We start from the raw sequence: 23,470 nt of genomic DNA on the forward strand, positions 1-23,470 counted from the left end.
AGATTCATTGAAAATAGATAAAGAAAAAGTAAAAGATAATGGTGTTTGACTGGAAATTAGCTAATTTTAGTGGGCTGGGAGGGAACAAAGCCTAGATTAATTGGTTAGAAAAAACAGCAGATTGCAAGACATAGATGATTACTCCTAGCCATAATTTATCTTAAAGGGGAACATTGAATGCTGGAGTTCCAAGGATAAACAGAGATGGTAGAGAAAAATAAGTTTTATAAAAGAAACTTTTGATAACTGTTCAGAGGAAGTATGAAAAAAGACTGGTGGTCTTAGAAAGGGAAATAAGGCTGCAAACACCGTTGCCCTCAAACTTGGATCTACAGGCAGAGGTTCACTTACAGAGACTTGTTCAAGGAATTCTTTTACATAGAATATATAGCACAGAAATGGATGGGCCATTCAGCCCGACTAACCCATACTGTTGTTTATGCTCCACTCGAGCTCCTTCTGCCTTTCCTCATCTAACTTATCAGTATAATCCTCTATTCCCTTCGGTTGTGTCTATTTGCAACACCAAATTTCTGATTGGTCCCATTGGAGGACAAGACACATCCAACAGTTTGCCTAGAATGTGTAAATTGATCCTGCCTGCAAGATCTTTGCAATGCGTAATTTGATCCATTCATTGTGACATCTAGGCTCCAGAGCTCAGAGTGCTAACACTACTGCTTTCAGAGAACAGACAGACATGTTCGGCCACGTGCAGCAGAGTTTTGGATGAGTTTAAGTGCATTGAGGATGGAAGTTGGCAGGCTGGCCAGGAGAACATTGGGATATTCGAATCCAGCAAATAACACATAAATGTAGTCATGCATGTTGTAGGACCAACACAGAATCAATGTTCCCTCGAATTTGGTTTGGCCCTACACGGCTGAATGGGTCATTCAATCTACCGCGCATGTGCAGATTTTGTATTGAAAAGCCGGATGCGCAGGTTACCTGGAGCGCTGTGCAGAATATGCGCTCATTTTTAAAAATTCATTTATTTATTGCCTATTCCTAGTTGCCCTTGAGAGGGTGGTAGTGAGCTGCCATCTTGAACTGCTGCAGTCTGGTGGGGGGAGGGGGAGAACATGGTGCAGATGTAAAGGATGGGGGGTAGAACCACATGATCCAGGCCTAACAGATCCTCTCCAGTGCCTCTGTATCCAGTTAAGAGTCAACCACATTGCTGTGGGTCTGGAGTTACATGTAGGCCAGATCAGGTAAGGATGGCAGATTTCCTTCCCAAAAGGCCATTAGTGAACTAGATGTTTTTTTTTAAATGACATTCCGATAGTTACATGGTCACCACTACTGATACTAACTTTTTTTAATATTGCAGATGTATTTAATTAACTGAATGGTGGGATTTGAAATTGCATCTCTGGATCATTAGTCCAGGTCTCTGGAATACTTGTCCAGTAACATAACCACTAGTTTAGTCTGTCCTATGCTCTTGTTTCCTGTTTTGTTTATATTTAGGCTTGTTTCATTTCTTGTAGTTCACCCCCATCCCCCCCATCCCTAGTGAGTATATCAAACCTGTTGGACAGGACCGGTGTCTGTAAGACCTCCTTATCAATCCCTCCTAAGTCCCCTCTACCCGGCTCCCTGGCAGTCACACGCTCCTCTTCCTGAACCCATGCTTTTCCTCTGGCATTGTGACTATGTTCTGGATAAAACTATCCCCCTCCCCTATGTTTCAGAGTATCTATAACATCTATAACTCACACTCCAGCTCAATGACTGAGCCAGATGACTCAAGGCAGAGACATTTCCTCCAGATGTAGGAATCCGGGACAGTGTCGCTGCCCACGAACTTCCATCATACTGCAGTCCTGCCTCATAGCTTGCTCTGCCATCTCTAGTTTTTTTTTAAAATGTATTTGTTTGTTGATGGCCTGAATTAAAATTAGGTAGACTTCTTTTGTTTTAAATAAAAACGAATTACTGACCCTAGGAGCTCTCCTCCGTGCTCAACATGTCATCACTTGGCTTTCATTTGTGCACATTTACTCAGTTTGTTTCTCCTGCTCTCTGCTGTTGCTCTGCTGTTTAAATGCTTCGGGCCGCTCCGTGGTGCTCCGCACTCCCGCCATTCTGTTTTCGTAGAGTGTGATTAATGAGATGCTGTGGCGGAACTGTACTGCGTACTGGAATCTGACCTCCAGCCAAAACGCCTGTATAACCACCGCGCTGTTAGTGCTGTCAAACTCACCACAGCTCTTGGCTATTATGCCTCAGGCTGGCATTCCAGGATGGCACAGAGGATGTCAGCAACATCAGTCAATCTGCAGTGCACAGATGTATTAAGTAGGTGGTTGATACCTTGCCCGAATGAGCATGTAAAGCACTTTCCCCATGGCCAACCCAAAACAGCATGAAAAGGCCCCACACTTTTCTAAATAGCAGAGTTTGCTAAAGTGCAGGGTATAATTGGTGGCATCAATATTGCCTTACAGATTCATACACACAATGGTTATACCTTCATGAAACGTAAAGGCTACCCCTTTAGCATTCTGCTCATCAGTGTCATTAGTACAGGCCAATGCCCACTTATAGGTAGCAGACATGATGCAGTCATTTTAAGACAATCTACCATGCCCCCATTATTTGATCCATGAAGAGAGTGCAAGATAACTTTTTAGAACCTAAAGAAACCTGTGCTCATTCAGATAATTACTTCTCTGTGACACCCATGAATAGCTGCAGAGCAGAAATATAGTGAACTGCAGGCAGCTACTACAATCATTATTGAATACACAGCAGACTTCTCCAGGTTACCTTTTTTGCTTTGACAGATCAGGGGGTTCCCAGAGTCTTCATGATCATCTTGCATGCTACACAACTTCATACTCCAAAGAGCTATAACAATGGATCATAAAGGGGCATCCAAGGAGATAAAGTAAACAAGCAACAGGAACCAGGAGGTCCTGCTGCTGAAGAACCTTTATACGCTACTAGAGCCATACAATAGGTTTTTATTGATGAGACAGTCTTCTAAGTTCCCCATTGCCCATAGACTTCAGTCTATCATCGCCATGTTGTCACTAAAAACATATTCACAAACATTTCCTTTAGCTTCAAATAAAGTTCCAAGGATCTTATTCTTGTCACTTGGAGATGCATCATTGCATGAGCACTCTTTGGAGACAACTGAACAATAGGGAATTAAAATTTTGCTGCACTAAAAGTAACAGTGTCTACCTCATGGCTACCACCCCACTCGCTCCCTTTGGTGACTGCATGACATGGGTCCTGTAAATCCTAACTTTGTGCTTCTACGAAGTGCTCCTCTTGTGGCAGGTGGCATTGAGGGGCATTGTATCTCAGTGAAGCCTCTTGGGCATAAGGTGGTCCTCTACTTCCTTGAACTGTGTTTCAGGATGGCACAATCACTACCTCCATGGGTATTGTGATCCTGCACTCTGCTGCCAATGGAATGGGGTAGCTTGGGGGTGTTGATGTTTAGCAGTCATGAGGTGCAGCATCTTCCTCCATGCCAACTCAAGTCTCATCTCTACAATTGGACTCTGCCTTATTATTCCTATTGCTTGGCATTATAATATATTTGATTGATAGTACCCTGTACTGACAAAATTAGTGAAACCATTAGGGCTATCTCAGTGAAACTCGAAGAGACAATTTGCTCCATCTTGTATCACACGTTTGAATAGCAGCATTGTGAACATTCATGGGAGATCTAATGACTGATATTAGGGTCTCTGCGAGCTGATGCTCTACAGCAGATGTTCATGAATTTGCCACACTCCACAAGGGTCGACACATTTAAATGTCTGTCTATCTATGCAAATGTTGGTAGTGAATTCCCCACATTAGCCATCAGCAATTGCAGTTTTCTGGCACAGACTTCAGTGAGTGGGGAAAATGCCTGTGCTCAGCAAGTAAATTTGTTTAAAAGCAGGACCTGAGATGTCCCTGATCTCAACAGGGAGGATGCATACAAGTAGTAGGCGCTTGCTTGTTGCCAAACACCTGCTCCTTCACCCAGTGCAGCCTCCTTTAACTCACTAAATACATCCCCCAGAATAGATATTAACTGAGCTATTTGCCAGGGTTGAAATGAGTGACACTGGGTGCTGCTAAGTACTGGCCATGTCTGGCCCATTGGCCTGTGCTACAGGACTCTCAGCCACATCTAAAGACAAAGAGGGATGTAGATTACAATGCTACCTTGCAGGTAACCGTTGGAATATCGAGCGTGGAAGTTATGCTACAGTTCGACAAAGCTCTAGTTAGACTGTATATGGTGTACGGTGTTCAGTTCTGGGCACCACACCTCCGGAAGATCTTGGGGGGGTGCAGCACAAATTCACCCGAATGATACGAAGGGGCTAAATTGTGAGGATAGGTTCCTTATTAGCCGGGAAATTGTGTTGGGGAAATTGATGGGATTGAAGGCCGATAAATCCCCAGGGCCTGATGGACTGCATCCCAGAGTACTTAAGGAGGTGGCCTTGGAAATAGTGGATGCATTGACAGTCATTTTCCAACATTCCATTGACTCTGGATCAGTTCCTATGGAGTGGAGGGTAGCCAATGTAACCCCACTTTTTAAAAAAGGAGGGAGAGAGAAAACAGGGAATTATAGACCGGTCAGCCTGACATCGGTAGTGGGTAAAATGATGGAATCAATTATTAAGGATGTCATAGCAGTGCATTTGGAAAGAGGTGACATGATAGGTCCAAGTCAGCATGGATTTGTGAAAGGGAAATCATGCTTGACAAATCTTCTGGAATTTTTTGAGGATGTTTCCAGTAGAGTGGACAAGGGAGAACCAGTTGATGTGGTATATTTGGACTTTCAGAAGGCGTTCGACAAGGTCCCACACAAGAGATTGATGTGCAAAGTTAAAGCACATGGGATTGGGGGTAGTGTGCTGACGTGGATTGAGAACTGGTTGTCAGACAGGAAGCAAAAAGTAGGAGTAAATGGGTACTTTTCAGAATGGCAGGCAGTGACTAGTGGGGTACCGCAAGGTTCTGTGCTGGGTCCCCAGCTGTTTACACTGTACATTAATGATTTAGATGAGGGGATTAAATGTAGTATCTCCAAATTTGCGGATGACACTAAGTTGGGTGGCAGTGTGAGCTGCGAGGAGGATGCTGTGAGGCTGCAGAGCGACTTGGATAGGTTAGGTGAGTGGGCAAATGCATGGCAGATGAAGTATAATGTGGATAAATGTGAGGTTATCCACTTTGGTGGTAAAAACAGAGAGACAGACTATTATCTGAATGGTGACAGATTAGGAAAAGGGGAGGTGCAAAGAGACCTGGGTGTCATGGTACATCAGTCATTGAAGGTTGGCATGCAGGTGCAGCAGGCGGTTAAGAAAGCAAATGGCATGTTGGCCTTCATAGCAAGGGGATTTGAGTACAGGGGCAGGGAGGTGTTGCTACAGTTGTACAGGGCATTGGTGAGGCCACACCTGGAGTATTGTGTACAGTTTTGGTCTCCTAACCTGAGGAAGGACATTCTTGCTATTGAGGGAGTGCAGCGAAGGTTCACCAGACTGATTCCCGGGATGGCGGGACTGACCTATCAAGAAAGACTGGATCAACTGGGCTTGTATTCACTGGAGTTCAGAAGAATGAGAGGGGACCTCATAGAAACATTTAAAATTCTGACGGGGTTAGACAGGTTAGATGCAGGAAGAATGTTCCCAATGTTGGGGAAGTCCAGAACCAGAGGTCACAGTCTAAGGATAAGGGGTAAGCCATTTAGGACCGAGATGCGGAGGAACTTCTTCACCCAGAGAGTGGTAAACCTGTGGAATTCTCTACCACAGAAAGTTGTTGAGGCCAATTCACTAAATATATTCAAAAAGGAGTTAGATGAGGTGCTTACTACTAGGGGGATCAAGGGGTATGGTGAGAAAGCAGGAATGGGGTACTGAAGTTGAATGTTCAGCCATGAACTCATTGAATGGCGGTGCAGACTAGAAGGGCCGAATGGCCTACTCCTGCACCTATTTTCTATGTTTCTATGTTGCATAGACTCGGCTTGTAATCCATTGCGTATAAAGGATTAAGCGGTGATCTAATTGTGTCTAAGGTGATTAAAGGATTTGATAGGGTAGAGAGAGAGAGAAACAATTTCTTCTGGAGGGGGGAGTCCAGAACAAGAGGGAATAATCTTAAACTTAGAAGTGGGTCGTTCAGGGGTGATGTCAGGAAACATCTCAATACATAAAGGGTAGTCGAAGTCTAGAACTTTCTCCCTCACAAAGCTGTTGGGGTTAGATCTGTTATGTATGTAACTATATAATACTTGTCACCAGAGGGCACGACTGTTGGTGTCCTAATGGTCACCTACACACACGTGTAGTGCCAGTATAAAAGGTTGGCTGCCATGTTGTTTACGCACTCTGGAGTTGTAATAAAGAAGACTAAGGTCACACTAAGTTTAGCTCACAGTACTCAGCCTCGTGGAGTTCTATACACAACAATTGGTGACGAGTAACATAATACGAACCTTCACACAACCATGGCTGCTGTTGGTATATTAGAGATTCGTAGAGGGTGATGATTGGGACGCCTTCGTCGAGCGTCTCGACCAGTACTTCGTGGCCAACGAGCTGGAAGGAGACACTAACGCGGCCAAGCGCAGGGCGGTTCTTCTCACCGGCTGTGGGCCTAAAATATACAGCCTTATTAAGAATCTGCTCGCACCGACAAAACCAACAGAGAAGGAATATACAGAGTTGTGCACGCTGGTTCGGGACCACCTCAAGCCGAAGGAGAGTATCTCCATGGTCAGATATTGTTTTTACACGCACCATTTGGCCAGGACATGGCGCTTTATGTCGCCGACCTGAGACGCCTCGCGGACCTTGCGATTTTGGAGCTGCGTTGGGGGCAAATGCTGCAGGACTTTTTCGTGCTGGGCATCAGCCACGAGGTTATTCTTTGAAAGCTGCTGGCTGCCGAAACCGTAGACCTGAGCAGGGCCATCGCGATTGCCCAGGCATGCATGGCCACAGACGATAACACCAGATATCTTCTCAACATCGAAGCTCACCGGCAAGTGCTGTGCATAAAATGACATCGCTAGCAGACAGAACTGCATATGGCAGGGCCTATACACCTGCGGCTGCAAGACCTGTGATGACTCAGAGTCCGCCATCGGGGCTGAACGTGAATCCATTAGCACCGTGTTGGCTCTGCGGGGGTAATCATCGGGCCCATCAATGTCGATTCAAGCATTACGTGTGCAAAGGCTGCGCAACGATGCGGCACCTCCAGCGGTCAAGCGGAGCGGGCAGTCCAAACAATCAAACAGAGCATGAAACGCGTGATGGACGGCTCTCTGCAGACCCGCTTGTCTCGCATTCTGCTCAGTTACCGGATGCGACCCCACTCGCTCACCGGGGTACTCCTGACAGAATTGTTAATGAAGAGAGCCCTCAAAACCAGGCTCTCCCTAGTCCACCCAGATCTTGATCACGTGGAAACCCGGCAAAACATGTACCACAATCGTGCGGCTGTTTCACGTGACATTGATGTTAACGACCCTGTGTTTGTCCTGAATTACGGTCATGGTCCCAAGTGGGTTGCTGGCACTGTTTTGGCCAAGGAAGGGAATAGGCTGTTTATAATCAAACTGTTAAATGGCCAAACGTGCAGAAAGCATTTAGATCAGACCAAATTGCGATTTACTAACAACCAGGAACGACTTGAAAAGGACATCACCATCGACGATCCACCAACACACACCCAACCAGCAATCGACCTCGCTGTCAATCACGAGAATGAACCCACCGTTCCTGACAGTCCGGTCAGACCAGCCGCGGTGCAGTACAGCAATGGTCCGACCAACGCGCCAAGGTTTGAACTTAGACAATTAACCAGGGAGCGAAGGGCTCCAGATCGCCTCAACTTGTACCGAAGACTTTGGGGGGCGGGGGGGGGCCTATATGTAACTATGTAATACTTGCCACCAGAGGGCATGACTCTTGAAGTCCTAATGGTCACCTACACACACGTGCAGGGCCAGTTTCAAAGGTTGGCTGCCATGTTGTTTAGGCACCCTGGAGTTGTAATAAAGAAGACTAAGGTCACACTAAGTTTAGCTCACCGTACTCAGCCTCGTGGAGATCTTCTATACACAAAATCAATTGAAAATTTCAAAACTGATTGATAGATTTTTACATCATCAAAATACTGCGGATGCTGAAAATCTGAAATAAAAACAGAAAATGCTGGAAATACTCAGGAGGTGAGCAGCATCTGTGGAGAGAGAAACAGATTTAAGGTTTCAGTTCGATGACCTTTTGTCAGTTCTGACGCATGATAGATTTTTGTTAGGCAAGCATATTAAAGAGTTACAGAACCAAGGCGAGTAGATAAAGTTAAGATACAGATCAGACATGAGGGATGAATAGTCTACTATTCCTATTTGAAGTTTACAGCAGAATGAGTCATGGTACAGGTATTATGCTTCACTGCGTACTTCAGTGATGTTGAGTAAGTGAATGAGTCATTGAAAAGAAACAGCTTGAGGTGGTGGAGGGTGGAAGAAGGGTCTTCAGCTTCACCATCATGGATTCAGTGCTGTTTCGACCAATGATCTCAATCACATAATGGTCTCAAGTTGGGGGGCCTCCCTCCATTAGAATCTGCTCCTGTTATGTGCAGTCATTTGCAAACAGAGATAAAAGAGGTGAGAAGCTGCAATTGTCACAGGATGTACAGCCAAAATGAAGTGTTATGAAGCTGTCACAAGGGTTAGTTGTCAAAACCTGCACAGATCATGCAGCTGCATTTGATTTGATTGAATTATTCCCTTTGAGTGTGGTAGATGAACCACTTACAGGTGTAAGTTACTGGTGCAAATTGTACCACATTGTATATGATGATCTTTCAAAGTAATACATAGTATGAAGTGGAGAAAACTATAGAAACAAACGTTTTGCAGAGGAGGAGGAGGTCATGCTGGATTTATTTCCTCTCTCGGGCTAATTTTGAACATTCCCATTTTTGTGCATTCTCTCCATACTCATTGGTGAATGCTGCCATTAATTCAACATGGTTCAGCACTTACGGCAAAGCATTCCACATTCCAATAAATATTTACACCAATAAGTTACTTCTAATCTCCCTCGTGAGAAGTTGACCACCTTGAACCTCAATATTTTGCACTAGTTATGAGGCACATCAGTAAAGTTAACACCTTTGACGGCTAATACGGTTGTAAAAGTATTTCTAAATTAATGACATTGTGTACAGTGTCTGAGCTCTTGTATCAAGAGTTTAAAAAAAAAAATTGTGCATGCACACATTCTGTACTTTCTGTATTTGAATGCATTAAGTTCTATCTTCACGTGCAGGATATAATGACTCAAATACACATATACACACACAAAAATACAGTGATACAATACAAGCCAAATGTTCTAAGTGCATCATTCAGATGATTAAATCATTTCTTCACCTTCCCTCCCCCATAACTGTCAGTGATTATTTTCAAGTATCTCCAGGGTGCAGTTAAACTAATGGTATCCATTTGCAGCTGGCAGTTTAGATTGCAAGATCCAAGAAGAGAGCTCTATGCATGTATGTTTGTGTACACACACAACTCTGGTGCCAGCCTTTATTCTTTATAGGGGGCAGACAGGACTATGTGCACACTCAATGTTTAAATAAGCTTTGGTTAAGTTTATAAAAAGTGTCCCAAAAAGACCACTGGAGCACCAGAGCATTTTGTAAACCTAGTTTATTACCCCGGTCGGATTTTAATCCACACGGTGTCAATCCCAAGCAATGTCAGATTGCCTGCTGCATGGCATCCCTTATCACTCCGCCCTGAAGTCAGGTCAGGTAACTGTTATGCTCATAACAAAGTAATGCAACTGATTACTGTAGACAACGAGTAAGTGTGACCTTAGCTCCTTTATTCAGACTCCAGAGGGCTAGTACAGCGTGAGAGACCTGCTTATATATAGTGCTCCCAAGGGATGCCCTCTGGTGACGGTATTATACAGGTTGCCTGGGGTTTCTTACATAACATCACCCCCTCCCAAAGTCAATGGTACTCATATTTACAGGGTGAGACGATCTGGGGCTTTTCGTTCCCTTGTTGATCGTCTCGGTACAAATGCAGGTGTGGGTGAGTTGGTTGGTTCTTCGCTGGGCAGCTGGCCTTGCTGGGCTGCTGAGTTCAGTTTCATGGTCAACCGTGATGTCGGTTGCCACTTGTGTGTGTATTGGAGGGTCGAAGTTGGTGATGTCCTCATCGGGTTGCTCGTGGCTGTTTGTGAATCACAGTTTGGTTTGGTCCAAATGCTTTCTGCAAGTCAGTCCATTGGCAAGTTTGACCTGAAACGCCCTACTCCCTTCTTTGGCTATGACTGTGTCAGCAAGCCATTTGGGACCATGTCCACAATTGAGCACAAATACAGAGTAATTGACTTCAATATTACGTGACAAGTTTGCGCGATCATGGTACATGCTTTGTTGATGCCACCTGCCCTCGACGTGATCATGGAGATCAGGGTGGACAAGAGAGAGCCTTGTTTTGAGCGCCCTTTTCACGAGCAGCTCGGCTAGGGGAATCCCGGTGAGCGAGTGAGGTCTGGTGCGGTAGCCGAGCAGGACTCAGGACAGGCAGGTCTGCAGGGAGCCTTCCGACACGCTTTTCAAGCTTTGCTGGATGATTTGGATTTCCCGTTCTGCCTGACCGTTGGATGCGGGCTTGAACGGGGCAGATGTGACGTGCTTGATCCAATTGCAGGTTATGAATTCCTTGAATTCAGCACTGGTGAAGCACGGCCCATTGTTGCTGACAAGGACATCGGGCAGGCCGTGCGTGGCAAATATGGCTCATAGGTTTTCGATGGTGGCAGTGGACGTGCTTACAGACATTATTACACATTCAATCCATTTTGAATAAGCATCTACAACAACCAAAAACATTTTGCCTAGAAACGGGTCCGCAAAGTCAACGTGGATCCTCAACCATGGTTTGGAGGGCCATGACCACAAACTTAGCGGTGCTACTCTGGGTGCATTGCTCAGTTGAGAGCAAGTGTTGCATTGGCGCATGCATGACTCTAAGTCAGAGTCAATGCCGGGCCATAAAACATGGAATCTGGCTATAGCTTTCATCACTACTATGCCTGGGTGGGTACTGTGTAGGTCGCTTATGAATGTTTCCCTGCCTGCCTTAGGCAAAACCACACGATTCGGTGTGTGTTACAATAAGCTAACGAATCGGGAACATTGCAACCAGTCCCTAATGGACATTTCGTTTTTGCGCCGTTGGAATGGCTTGATCTCTTCATGCATCTCCGCTGGGACGCTGGACCAGCTCCCATGGAGGACACAGTTTTTTTTTTAACAAGGGTCACTAAAGGATCCTGGCTGGTCCAGGTCCTGATCTGGTGGGCCGTAACGGGTGATTTTTCGTTTTCGAATGCATCCACCACCAAGAGCAAGTCTGCAGGCTGTGCCATTTCCACCCCGGTGGTGGGCAATGGTAGCCGACAGAGCATCAGTGCAGTTCTCTGTGCCTGGTCTGTGACAAATTACATAGTTATATGCAGCCAGCATGAGCGCCCATCTTTGGATGCAGGCAGCGGCATTGGTATTAATCCCTTTGCTCTCTGAGAATAGCAACCTGAGCGACTTATGGTCAGTTTCTAGCTCAAACTTGAGACCAAACAGATACTGGAGCATTTTTTTCACCCCGTAAACACATGCCAGAGATTCTTTTTCAATCATGCTGTCGGCCCTTTTGGCCTCGGACAAACTCCTGGACACATAAGGGACCGGTTGCAATGTTCCCGATTCGTTAGCTTATTGTAACACACACCGAACCCCGTATGAAGACACATCGCAAGCTAGCACTAAACGTTTACATGGGTTACACAAGACAAGCAGTTTGTTGGAATATAACAGATTTCTGGCTTTCTCAAAAGCAGCCTCTTGTGATTTCCCCCATACCCAGTCACCTCCCTTGCGTAGCAACACGTGTAGGGGTTCTAGCAAAGTGCTCAACCCAGATAGGAAATTACAGAAATAGTTGAGGAGTCCCAGGAACGACCACAGCTCCGTCATGTTCTGTGGTTTCGGCGCATTCTTGATGGTCTCCGTCTTGGCGTCGGTGGGTCTGATGCCATCTGCCGCGATTCTTCTCCCTAAGAACTCAACCTCTGGCACCAGGAAAAAACACCGAGCATTTCAACCTGAATCCCACGCGATCTAGCCAACTTAGAACCTCTTCCAGGTTCTTCAAGTGTTCGATGGTGTCCCGACCGGTGATCAGTATGTCATCCTGGAAAACCACGGTGCACGGAACAGACTTTGACAGGCTCTCCATGTTCCTTTAGAAAAATCGCGGCGGCCGATCGAAACCCAAACGGGCATCGTATGTAGATGAACAGACCTTTGTGTGTGTTGATGCAGGTGAGGCCTTTCGATGATTCCGTCAGCTCCTGCGTCATGTATGCCGAGGTCAGGTCCAACTTGGTGAACATCTTTCCTCCAGCCAGGGTTGCAAATAGGTCGTCTGCCTTGGGTAGCAGGTACTGGTCCTATAGCGAAAAACGGTTAATCGTTACTTTATAGTCCCCAAAAATTCTGACTGTGCCGTCGCCTTTGAGAACCGAAACAAAAAGACTGGCTCACTCGTTGAACTCCACAGGCGCGATAATGCCTTCTCGCTGCAGCCTGTCCAGCTCAATTTCCACTTTCTCTTGCATCATATATGGCACCGCCCGTGCCTTGTGGTGGATGGGTCGTGTACCGGGGACCAAGTGGATCTGCACCTTTGCCCACGAGAAACTTTCGATGCCTGGCTCAAACAATGCACAGAACCTGGGCATATGAAGCGTCATTGACGGACGAAAGCGCTCGGATGTCATCCCAGTTCCAGTGGATTTTTCCCAGCCAGCTTCTGCTGAACAGTGTGGGCCATCTCCTGGTACAATCTATGGAGCAGTGCATGAACTCTCACTATCATAGGAGACTTTTGCCGCTGCGTTGCCAATTACAGGGATCAGCTCTTTAGTGTAAGTTCTTAGCTTGGTATGAATGATAAGCTTGGGCCTGTGTGCCTTGTTGCACCACAGCCTGTCGAATGCCTTTTTGCTCAGGATAGACTGACTCGCACCAGTGTCCAGTTCCATGGATACTGGAATTTCATCCAGTTCAACTTTTAGCATGAGCGGTGAAGATGTGTACCCCGTACACTTCTGCCTCCTTGGTTCGAGTCTCCAGTTCAGCCTGATCTGCCATGGATCTGTCCTCCTCTGCAACGTGGTGGTTTGCAGGGTTTGCAGCTCATCTGCACATTTGCTGGAGGTGTCCCATTGTTCCACAGCCTTTGCACACATAGTATTTAAAGCGGCATTGATGGGCTCGATGATCACCTGCACAGCGCCAAAAAGGAGTTAACTGCCTCGCATTATCAATTGATGGCGGACTCTGAGTCATTTGAGGTTGTGCAGTTACCGCCGTGTAAGTTCTGCCATATGCAGGGAATTGCAGGGAACATAAAACCTGACTGCAAAAGCTTCTATAGATATGTGAAGAGAAAAAGTTAGTGAAGACCAACGTAGGTCCTTTGCAGACAGAATCAGATGAATTTATAATGGGGGACCAAAGAAATGGCAGACTAATTGAACAAATACTTTGGATCTGTCTTCAGGAAGGAAGACACAAATAACCTTCCGGAAATACTAGGGGTTCGAGGGTCTAGCGAAAAGAAGGAACTGAAGGAAATCCTTATTAGTCAGGAAATTGTGTTAGGGAAATTTGATGGGATTCAAGACTGATAAATCCCCAGGCCCTGATAGGCTGCATCCCAGAGTACTTAAGGAAGTGGACCTAGAAATAGTGGATGTATTGGTAATCATTTTCCAACATTCTATTGACTCTGGATCAGTTCCTATGGACTGGAGGGTAGCTAATGTAACACCACTTTTTAAAAAAAGGAGGGAGAGAGAAAACGGGGAATTAGCCTGACATCGGTGGTGGGGAAAATGTTGGAATCAATTATTAAAGATGTAATAGCAGCGCATTTGGAAAGCGGTGACAGGATTGGTCCAAGTCAGCATGGATTTATGAAAGGGAAATCATGCTTGACAAATCTTCTAGAATTTTTTGAGGATGTAACTAGTAAAGTGGACAAGGGAGAACCAGTGAATGTGGTGCATTTGGACTTTCAAAAGGCTTTTGACAAGGTCCCACACAAGAGATTAGTGTGCAAAATTAAAGCACATGGTATTGGGGGTAATGTATTGACGTGGATAGAGAACTGGTTGGCAGACAGGAAGCAGAGAGTTGGAATGAACGGGTCCTTTTCAGAATGGCAGGCAGTGACCAGTGGGGTGCCGCAGGGTTCAGTGCTGGGACCCCAGCTATTTACAATATACCATCAATGATTTAGATGAAGGAATTGAGTGTAATATCTCCACATTTGCAGATGACACTAAGCTGGGTGGCAGTGTGAGCTGTGAGGATGCTAAGAGACTGCCGGGTGACTTGGACAGGTTAGATGAGTGGGCAAATGCATGGCAGATGCAGTATAATGTGGATAAATGTGAGGTTATCCACTTTGGTGACAAAAACAGGAAGACAGATTATTATCTGAATGGTGACAGATTAGGAAAAGGGGAGGTGCAACGAGACCTGGGTGTCATGGTACATCAGTCATTGAAGTTTGGCATGCAGGTAAAGCAGGTGGTGAAGGCAGCAAATGGCATGTTAGCCTTCATAGCTAGAGGATTTGAGTATAGGAGCAGGGAGGTCTTACTGCAGTTGTACAGAGCCTTGGTGAGGCCACACCTGGAATATTGTGTTCAGTTTTGGTCCCCTAATCTGAGGAAAGACGTTCTTGCTATTGAGGGAGTACAGCGAAGGTTCACCAGATTGATTCCCGGGATGGCTGGACTGACATATAAGGAGAGACTGGATCGACTGGGCTTGTATCCACTGGTGTTTAGAAGAATGAGAGGGGATCTCATAGAAACATATAAAATTCTGACGGGATTGGACAGGTTAGAGACAGGAAGAATGTTCCCGTTGCTGGGGAGTTCCAGAACCAGGGGTCTCAGTCTAAGAATAAGAGGTAAGCCATTTAGGACCAAGATGAGGAGAAACTTCTTCAAAGAGTGGTTAACCTGTGGAATTCTCTACCGCAGAAAGTTGTTGAGGCCACTTCGTTAGATATATTCAAAAGGGAGTTAGATATGGCCCTTACAACCAAAGGGATCAAGGGGTATGAAGAGAAAGCAGGAAGGGGTTCCTGAGGTTGAATGATCAGCCATGATCTTATTGAATGGCGGTGCAGGCTCGAAGGGCCTATGTTTCTATGCAGTTCTGCCTGAAAACGACGTTGCATTGTGTGCAGTACTTGCCGAAACCTCTTTATGCTGCGCAATTTGTTTGGTGTTATCGCTGGTGGACATCAATACCTGAGCTATCGTTATGGTTTTGCTCAGATTCAGTGTTTCAACAGTCAATAGTTTGTGAAGGATAAACTCATGGCCAATGCCAAGCACAAAAAAGTCTCAGCATTTGCTCAAGGAATCCATCCAATTCGCAATGTCCTGCAAGGTGCCTTAGTTTGACGACGTAGATCGCCACTTCCTGGCCTTCAGACCGCTGACATGTGTAGAATCGATACCTTGCCATCAGAACACTTTCCTTCAGATTTAGGTGCTCCCGGACCAGCAAACACAGTTCTTCATACGATTTGGTTATTGGTTTCAACGGAGCAAGAAGATTCTTCATGAGGCCATAGGTTGTTGCCCCGCAGACGGTGAGGAGGATCGTCCTTCATTTGGCAGCATTCTCATTCCCTTTCAGCTCGTTAGGCACGAAGTATTACATAGAAACATAGAAACATAGAAAATAGGTGCAGGAGCAGGCCATTCAGCCCTTCTAGCCTGCACCGCCATTCAATGAGTTCATGGCTGAACATGAAACTTCAGTACCCACTTCCTGCTTTCACGCCATACCCCTTGATCCCCCGAGTAGTAAGGACTTCATCTAACTCCCTTTTGAATATATTTAGTGAATTGGCCTCAACTACTTCCTGTGGTAGAGAATTCCACAGGTTCACCACTCTCTGGGTGAAGAAGTTTCTCCTTATCTCGGTCCTAAATGGCTTACCCCTTATCCTTAGACTGTGACCCCTGGTTCTGGACTTCCCCAACATTGGGAACATTCTTCCTGCATCCAACCTGTCCAAACCCGTCAGAATTTTAAACGTTTCTATGAGGTCCCCTCTCACTCTTCTGAACTCCAGTGAATACAAGCCCAGTTGATCCAGTCTTTCTTGATAGGTCAGTCCCACCATCCTGGGAATCAGTCTGGTGAATCTTCGCTGCACTCCCTCAATAGCAAGAATGTCCTTCCTCAAGTTAGGAGACCAAAACTGTACACAATACTCCAGGTGTGGCCTCACCAAGGCCCTGTACAACTGTAGCAACACCTCCCTGCCCCTGCACTCAAACCTCCTTGCTATGAAGGCCAACATGCCATTTGCTTTCCTAACCGCCTGCTGTACCTGCATGCCAACCTTCAATGACTGATGTACCATGACACCCAGGTCTCGTTGCACCTTCCCTTTTCCTAATCTGTCACCATTCAGATAATAGTCTGTCTCTCTGTTTATACCACCAAAGTGGATAACCTCACATTTATCCACATTATACTTCATCTGCCACGCATTTGCCCACTCACCTAACCTATCCAAGTCACTCTGTAGCCTCATAGCATCCTCCTCGCAGCTCACACTGCCACCCAACTTAGTGTCATCCGCAAATTTGGAGATACTACATTTAATCCCCTCGTCTAAATCATTAATGTACAATGTAAACAGCTGGGGCCCCAGCACAGAACCCTGCGGTACCCCACTAGTCACTGCCTGCCATTCCGAAAAGTACCCATTTACTCCTACTCTTTGCTTCCTGTCTGACAACCAGTTCTCAATCCACGTCAGCACACTACCCCCAATCCCATGTGCTTTAACTTTGCACATTAATCTCCTGTGTGGGACCTTGTCGAAAGCCTTCTGAACGTCCAAATATACCACATCAACTGGTACTCCTTTGTCCACTTTATTGGAAACATCCTCAAAAAATTCCAGAAGATTTGTCAAGCATGATCTCCCTTTCACAAATCCATGCTGACTTGGACCTATCATGTCACCATTTTCCAAATGCGCTGCTATGACATCCTTAATAATTGATTCCATCACTTTACCCACTACTGAGGTCAGGCTGACCGGTCTATAATTCCCTGCTTTCTCTCTCCCTCCTTTTTTAAAAAGTGGGGTTACATTGGCTACCCTCCACTCGATAGGAACTGATCCAGAGTCAATGGAATGTTGGAAAATGACTGTCAATGCATCCACTATTTCCAAGGCCACCTCCTTAAGTACTCTGGGATGCAGTCCATCAGGCCTTGGGGAAATTGATGGGATTGAAGGCCGATAAATCCCCAACACAATTTCCCGACTAATAAAGATTTCCCTCAGTTCCTCCTCCTTAATAGACCCTCTGACCACTTTTATATCCGGAAGGTTGTTTGTATCCTCCTTAGTGAATACTGAACCAAAGTACTTGTTCAATTGGTCTGCCATTTCTTTGTTCCCCGTTATGACTTCCCCTGATTCTGACTGCAGGGGACCTACGTTTGTCTTTACTAACCTTTTTCTCTTTACATACCTATAGAAACTTTTGCAATCCGCCTTAATGTTCCCTGCAAGCTTCTTCTCGTACTCCATTTTCCTGCCCTAATCAAACCCTTTGTCCTCCTCTGCTGAGTTCTAAATTTCTCCCAGTCCCCAGGTTCGCTGCTATTTCTGGCCAATTTGTATGCTATTTCCTTGGCTTTAATACTATCCCTGATTTCCCTTGATAGCCACGGTTGAGCCACCTTCCCTTTTTTATTTTTACGCCAGACAGGAATGTACAATTGTTGTAATTCATCCATGCGGTCTCTAAATGTCTGCCATTGCCCATCCACAGTCAACCCCTTAAGTATCATTAGCCAATCTATCTTAGCCAATTCATGCCTCATACCTTCAAAGTTACCCTTCTTTAAGTTCTGGACCATGGTCTCTGAATTAACTGTTTCATTCTCCATCCTAATGCAGAATTCCACCATATTATGGTCACTCTTCCCCAAGGGGCCTCGCACAATGAGATTGCTAATTAATCCTCTCTCATTACACAACACCCAGTCTAAGATGGCCTCCCCCCTAGTTGGTTCCTCGACATATTGGTCTAGAAAACCATCCCTTATGCATTCCAGGAAATCCTCCTCCACCGTATTGTTTTCAGTTTGGCTAGCCCAATCTATGTGCATATTAAAGTCACCCATTATAACTGCTGCACCTTTATTGCATGCACTCCTAATTTCCTGTTTGATGCCCTCCCCAACATCACTACTACTGTTTGGAGGTCTGTACACAACTCCCACCAACGATTTTTGCCCTTTAGTGTTCTGCAGCTCTACCCATATAGATTCCACATCATCCAAGCTAATGTCTTTCCTAACTATTGCATTAATCTCCTCTTTAACCAGCAATGCTACCCCACCTCCTTTTCCTTTTATTCTATCCTTCCTGAATGTTGAATACCCCTGGATGTTGAGTTCCCAGCCCTGATCATCCTGGAGCCACGTCTCCATAATCCCAATCACATCATATTTGTTAACATCTATTTGCACAGTTAATTCATCCACCTTATTGCGGATACTCCTTGCATTAAGACACAAAGCCTTCAGGCTTGCTTTTTTAACACCCTTTGTCCTTCTAGAATTTTGCTGTACAGTGGCCCTTTTTGTTCTTTGCCTTGGGTTTCTCTGCCCTCCACTTTTCCTCATCTCCTGTCTGTCTTTTGCTTTTGCCTCATTTTTGTCTCCCTGCATAGGTTCCCATCCCCCTGCAATATTAGTTTAACTCCTCCCCAACAGCACTAGCAAACACTCCCCCTAGGACATTGGTTCCGGATCTGCCCAGGTGCAGACCGTCCGGTTTGTACTGGTTCCACCTCCCCCAGAACCGGTTCCAATGCCCCAAGAATTTGAATCCCTCCCTGCTGCACCACTGCTCAAGCCATGTATTCATCTGCGCTATCCTGCGATTCCTACTCTGACTAGCACGTGGCACTGGTAGCAATCCCGAGATTACTACTTTTGAGGTCCTACTTTTTAATTTAGCTCCTAGCTCCTTAAATTCTTTTCGTAGGACCTCATCCCTTTTTTTTACCTATGTCGTTGGTACCAATGTGCACCACGACAACTGGCTGTTCTCCCTCCCATTTCAGAATGTCCTGCACCCGCTCCGAGACATCCTTGACCCTTGCACCAGGGAGGCAACATACCATCCTGGAGTCTCGGTTGCGTCCGCAGAAACGCCTATCTATTCCCCTCACCATCGAATCCCCTATCACTATCGCGCTCCCACTCTTTTTCCTGCCCTCCTTTGCAGCAGAGCCACCTACGGTGCCATGAACTTGGCTGCTGCTGCCCTCCCCTGATGAGTCATCCTCCCCAACAGTACTCAAAGCAGTGCATCTGTTTTGCAGGGGGATGACCACAGGGGACCCCTGCACTATCTTTCTTGCACTGCTCTTGCTGCTGGTCTTCCATTCCCTATCTGGCTGTGGACCCTTCTCCTGCGGTAAGGCCAACTCACTACACGTGATACTCACGTCATTCTCAGCATCGTGGATGCTCCAGAGTGAATCCACCCTCAGCTCCAATTCCGCAACGCGGACCGTCAAGAGCTCGAGGCGGATACACTTCCCACACACGTAGCGCCCAGGGACACCGGAAGTGTCCCCGAGTTCCCACATGGTACAGGAGGAGCATATCACATGGCCGAGCTCTCCTGCCATGTCTTAACCTTAGATACCCTTAAATTGGTAATAACAATGTTGCAGTTCACTTACTGATATAAAAAAGAAAAGAAAAGCTACTCACCAATCACCAGCCAATCACTTACCCCATTGGCTGTGACGTCACTTTTTGATTACTTTCTACTTCTATTTTGCTTTCTCTCCCGCTGTAGCTGCACCGGTACGCTTTTGATAGGCCGCTCCCGCCTCTCACCAACTGCCGCTGGCTCTCGATCTCCCGCTGGGCTTTTGACAGGTCACTCCCCTCTCACCAACTGCCGCTGGCTCTCGATCTCCCGCTGGGCTTTTGACAGGTCGCTCCCCTCTCACCAACTGCCGCTGGCTCTCGATCTCCCGCTGGGCTTTTGACAGGTCGCTCCCCTCTCACCAACTGCCGCTGGCTCTCGATCTCCCGCTGGGCTTTTGACAGGTCGCTCCCCTCTCACCAACTGCCGCTGGCTCTCGATCTACCGCACACCACGAAGGCCTCCCAATAGAAACATAGAAACATAGAAAATAGGTGCAGGAGCAGGCCATTCAGCCTTTCTAGCCTGCACCACCATTCAATGAGTTCATGGCTGAACATAAAACTTCAGTACCCCATTCCTGCTTTCTCGCCATAACCCTTGATCCCCCGAGTAGTAAGGACTTCATCTAACTCCCTTTTGAATATATTTAGTGAATTGGCCTCAACTACTTTCCACAGGTTCACCACTCTCTGGGTGAAGAAGTTTCTCCTCATCTCGGTCCTAAATGGCTTACCCCTTATCCTCAGACTGTGACCCCTGGTTCTGGACTTCCCCAACATTGGGAACATTCTGCCTGCATCTAACCTGTCTAAACCCGTCAGAATTTTAAACGTTTCTATGAGGTCCCCTCTCATTCTTCTGAACTCCAGTGAATACAAGCCCAGTTGATCCAGTCTTTCTTGATAGGTCAGTCCCGCCATCCCGGGAAGCAGTCTGGTGAATCTTCGCTGCACTCCCTCAATAACAAGAATGTCCTTCCTCAAGTTAGGAGACCAAAACTGTACACAATACTCCAGGTGTGGCCTCACCAAGGCCCTGTACAACTGTAGCAACACCTCCCTGCCCCTGTATTCAAATCCCCTCGCTATGAAGGCCAACATGCCATTTGCTTTCTTAACCGCCTGCTGTACCTGCATGCTAACCTTCAATGACTGATGTACCATGACACCCAGGTCTCGTTGCACCTTCCTTTTTCCTAATCTGTCACCATTCAGATAATAGTCTGTCTCTCTGTTTTTACCACCAAAGTGGATAACCTCACATTTATCCACATTATACTTCATCTGCCATGCATTTGCCCACTCACCTAACTTATCCAAGTCACTCTGCAGCCTAATAGCATCCTCCTCGCAGCTCACACTGCCACCCAACTTAGTGTCATCCGCAAATTTGGAGATACTGCATTTAATCCCCTCGTCTAAATCATTAATGTACAATGTAAACAGCTGGGGCCCCAGCACAGAACCTTGAGGCACCCCACTAGTCACTGCCTGCCATTCTGAAAAGTACCCGTTTACTCCTACTTTTTGCTTCCTGTCTGACAACCAGTTCTCAATCCACGTCAGCACACTACCCCCAATCCCATGTGCTTTAACTTTTCACATTAATCTCTTGTGTGGGAACTTGTCGAAAGCCTTCTGAAAGTCCAAATATACCACATCAACTGGTTCTCCTTTGTCCACTTTACTGGAAACATCCTCAAAAAATTCCAGAAGATTTGTCAAGCATGATTTCCCTTTCACAAATCCATGCTGACTTGGACCTATCATGTCACCATTTTCCAGATGCACTGCTATGACATCCTTAATAATTGATTCCATCATTTTACCCACTACTGAGGTCAGACTGACCGGTCTATAATTCCCTGTTTTCTCTCTCCCTCCTTTTTTAAAAAGTGGGGTTACATTGGCTACCCTCCACTCCATAGGAACTGATCCAGAGTCAATGGAATGTTGGAAAATGACTGTCAATGCATCCGCTATTTCCAAGGCCACCTCCTTAAGTACTCTGGGATGCAGTCCATCAGGCCCTGGGGATTTATCGGCCTTCAATCCCATCAATTTCCCCAACACAATTTCCCGACTAATAAAGATTTCCCTCAGTTCCCCCTCCTTACTAGACCCTCTGACCCCTTTTATATCCGGAAGGTTGTTTGTATCCTCCTTAGTGAATACCGAACCAAAGTACTTGTTCAATTGGTCTGCCATTTCTTTGTTCCCCGTTATGACTTCCCCTGATTCTGACTGCAGGGGACCTACGTTTGTCTTTACTAACCTTTTTCTCTTTACATACCTATAGAAACTTTTGCAATCCACCTTATTGTTCCCTGCAAGCTTCTTCTCGTACTCCATTTTCCCTGCCCTAATCAAACCCTTTGTCCTCCTCTGCTGAGTTCTAAATTTCTCCCAGTCCCCGGGTTCGCTGCTATTTCTGGCCAATTTGTATGCCACTTCCTTGGCTTTAATACTATCCCTGATTTCCCTAGATAGCCACGGTTGAGCCACCTTCCCTTTTTTTTTTCCCCTTCTGAGAATTTCTCCAGGATACCAACAGTTCTCTGCATTTTCGCGTGGTTGTTCATTATCTCGTCACCAGTTGTTATGCTCATAACAAAGTAATGCAACTGAGTACTGCAGACAATGAGTAAGTGTGACCTTAGCTCCTTTATTCAGACTCCAGAGGGCTGGTACAGCGTTGGAGACCTGCTTATATACAGTGCTCCCAAGGGATGCTGGGATGCTGGGATCCCTTGGGACTCCCAACAGGTAAGCCCTCTGGTGGCGGTATTATACAGGTTGCCTGGGGTTGCATACATAACAGTAACCATCTGCAGTAACAGTAAAGTTGCAATATAAATTCTGCCTTAAAGGTGCTCAAAGCCAGAATTGAAATCTGTCAGCATGTGATCGTGGACTTTAATCTTAATTAAAACTACTGTTTCTGCCAAATGAGAGAAGTCTGTAGTTCACAATCAAACCTACAAAATAAGCAGTTGAATCATCTAATTGCAGTTTACGTCTAAAAATATCTGGGTATGTGCAGTTAGTAAATTGGTCTTTTTTTGGTCAAACCACAAGAAGATAATTGGAAATTACAGTGAATTAAAGAATTTACTGAAGATGACTGTTGTTTTTTTTTTACAGTACTTGACACATGGTTCCCTTGCCTCAGCTAGATATAAAGTATTATTTCCATCCTTTGATAGCTCTTGTATTAAGGTTACTTTGTCTCATGAAAATTCAACACTGTGTTAATGTTATAAGCAGATTATACAGAAGTGATGCAAGTCACATTCTATCTGCTGACAATCCAGGAACTCAGGCACTCGTACAACAGATTGATTCTCCTGCATTTTTCTTAACAAAGATGGCTTTAATAATGGCAAGTTCCAGCCAACAGTATGACTCTTAAAAATAAAATAAATCTTATGAGGTTAATGATGTATTGACTGGGAACGCTCCTAAAATATTTTTATAAGAAGGAATAGCACATATTAAAATGTAAAGATCTATATCTTTCAGAGAAGGGTGTCTGCCACCCTTGCCCTGTTTGGCCTACATGTGACTCCAGTCC

The 23,470-nt window shown here is 45.7% G+C and overlaps 1 protein-coding gene across 1 annotated transcript in view; it reads left to right on the forward strand.

Moving 5' to 3' along the window:
• The window catches only part of lnx1 (ligand of numb-protein X 1), a 370,671-nt gene that overhangs the window by 320,204 nt on the left and 26,997 nt on the right, over positions 1 to 23,470 (forward strand). The gene's annotated exons all lie outside the window — the stretch shown is intronic.

Source organism: Pristiophorus japonicus, chromosome 2, assembly GCF_044704955.1.
Source record: "Pristiophorus japonicus isolate sPriJap1 chromosome 2, sPriJap1.hap1, whole genome shotgun sequence".
NCBI lineage: Eukaryota > Metazoa > Chordata > Chondrichthyes > Pristiophoridae > Pristiophorus > Pristiophorus japonicus.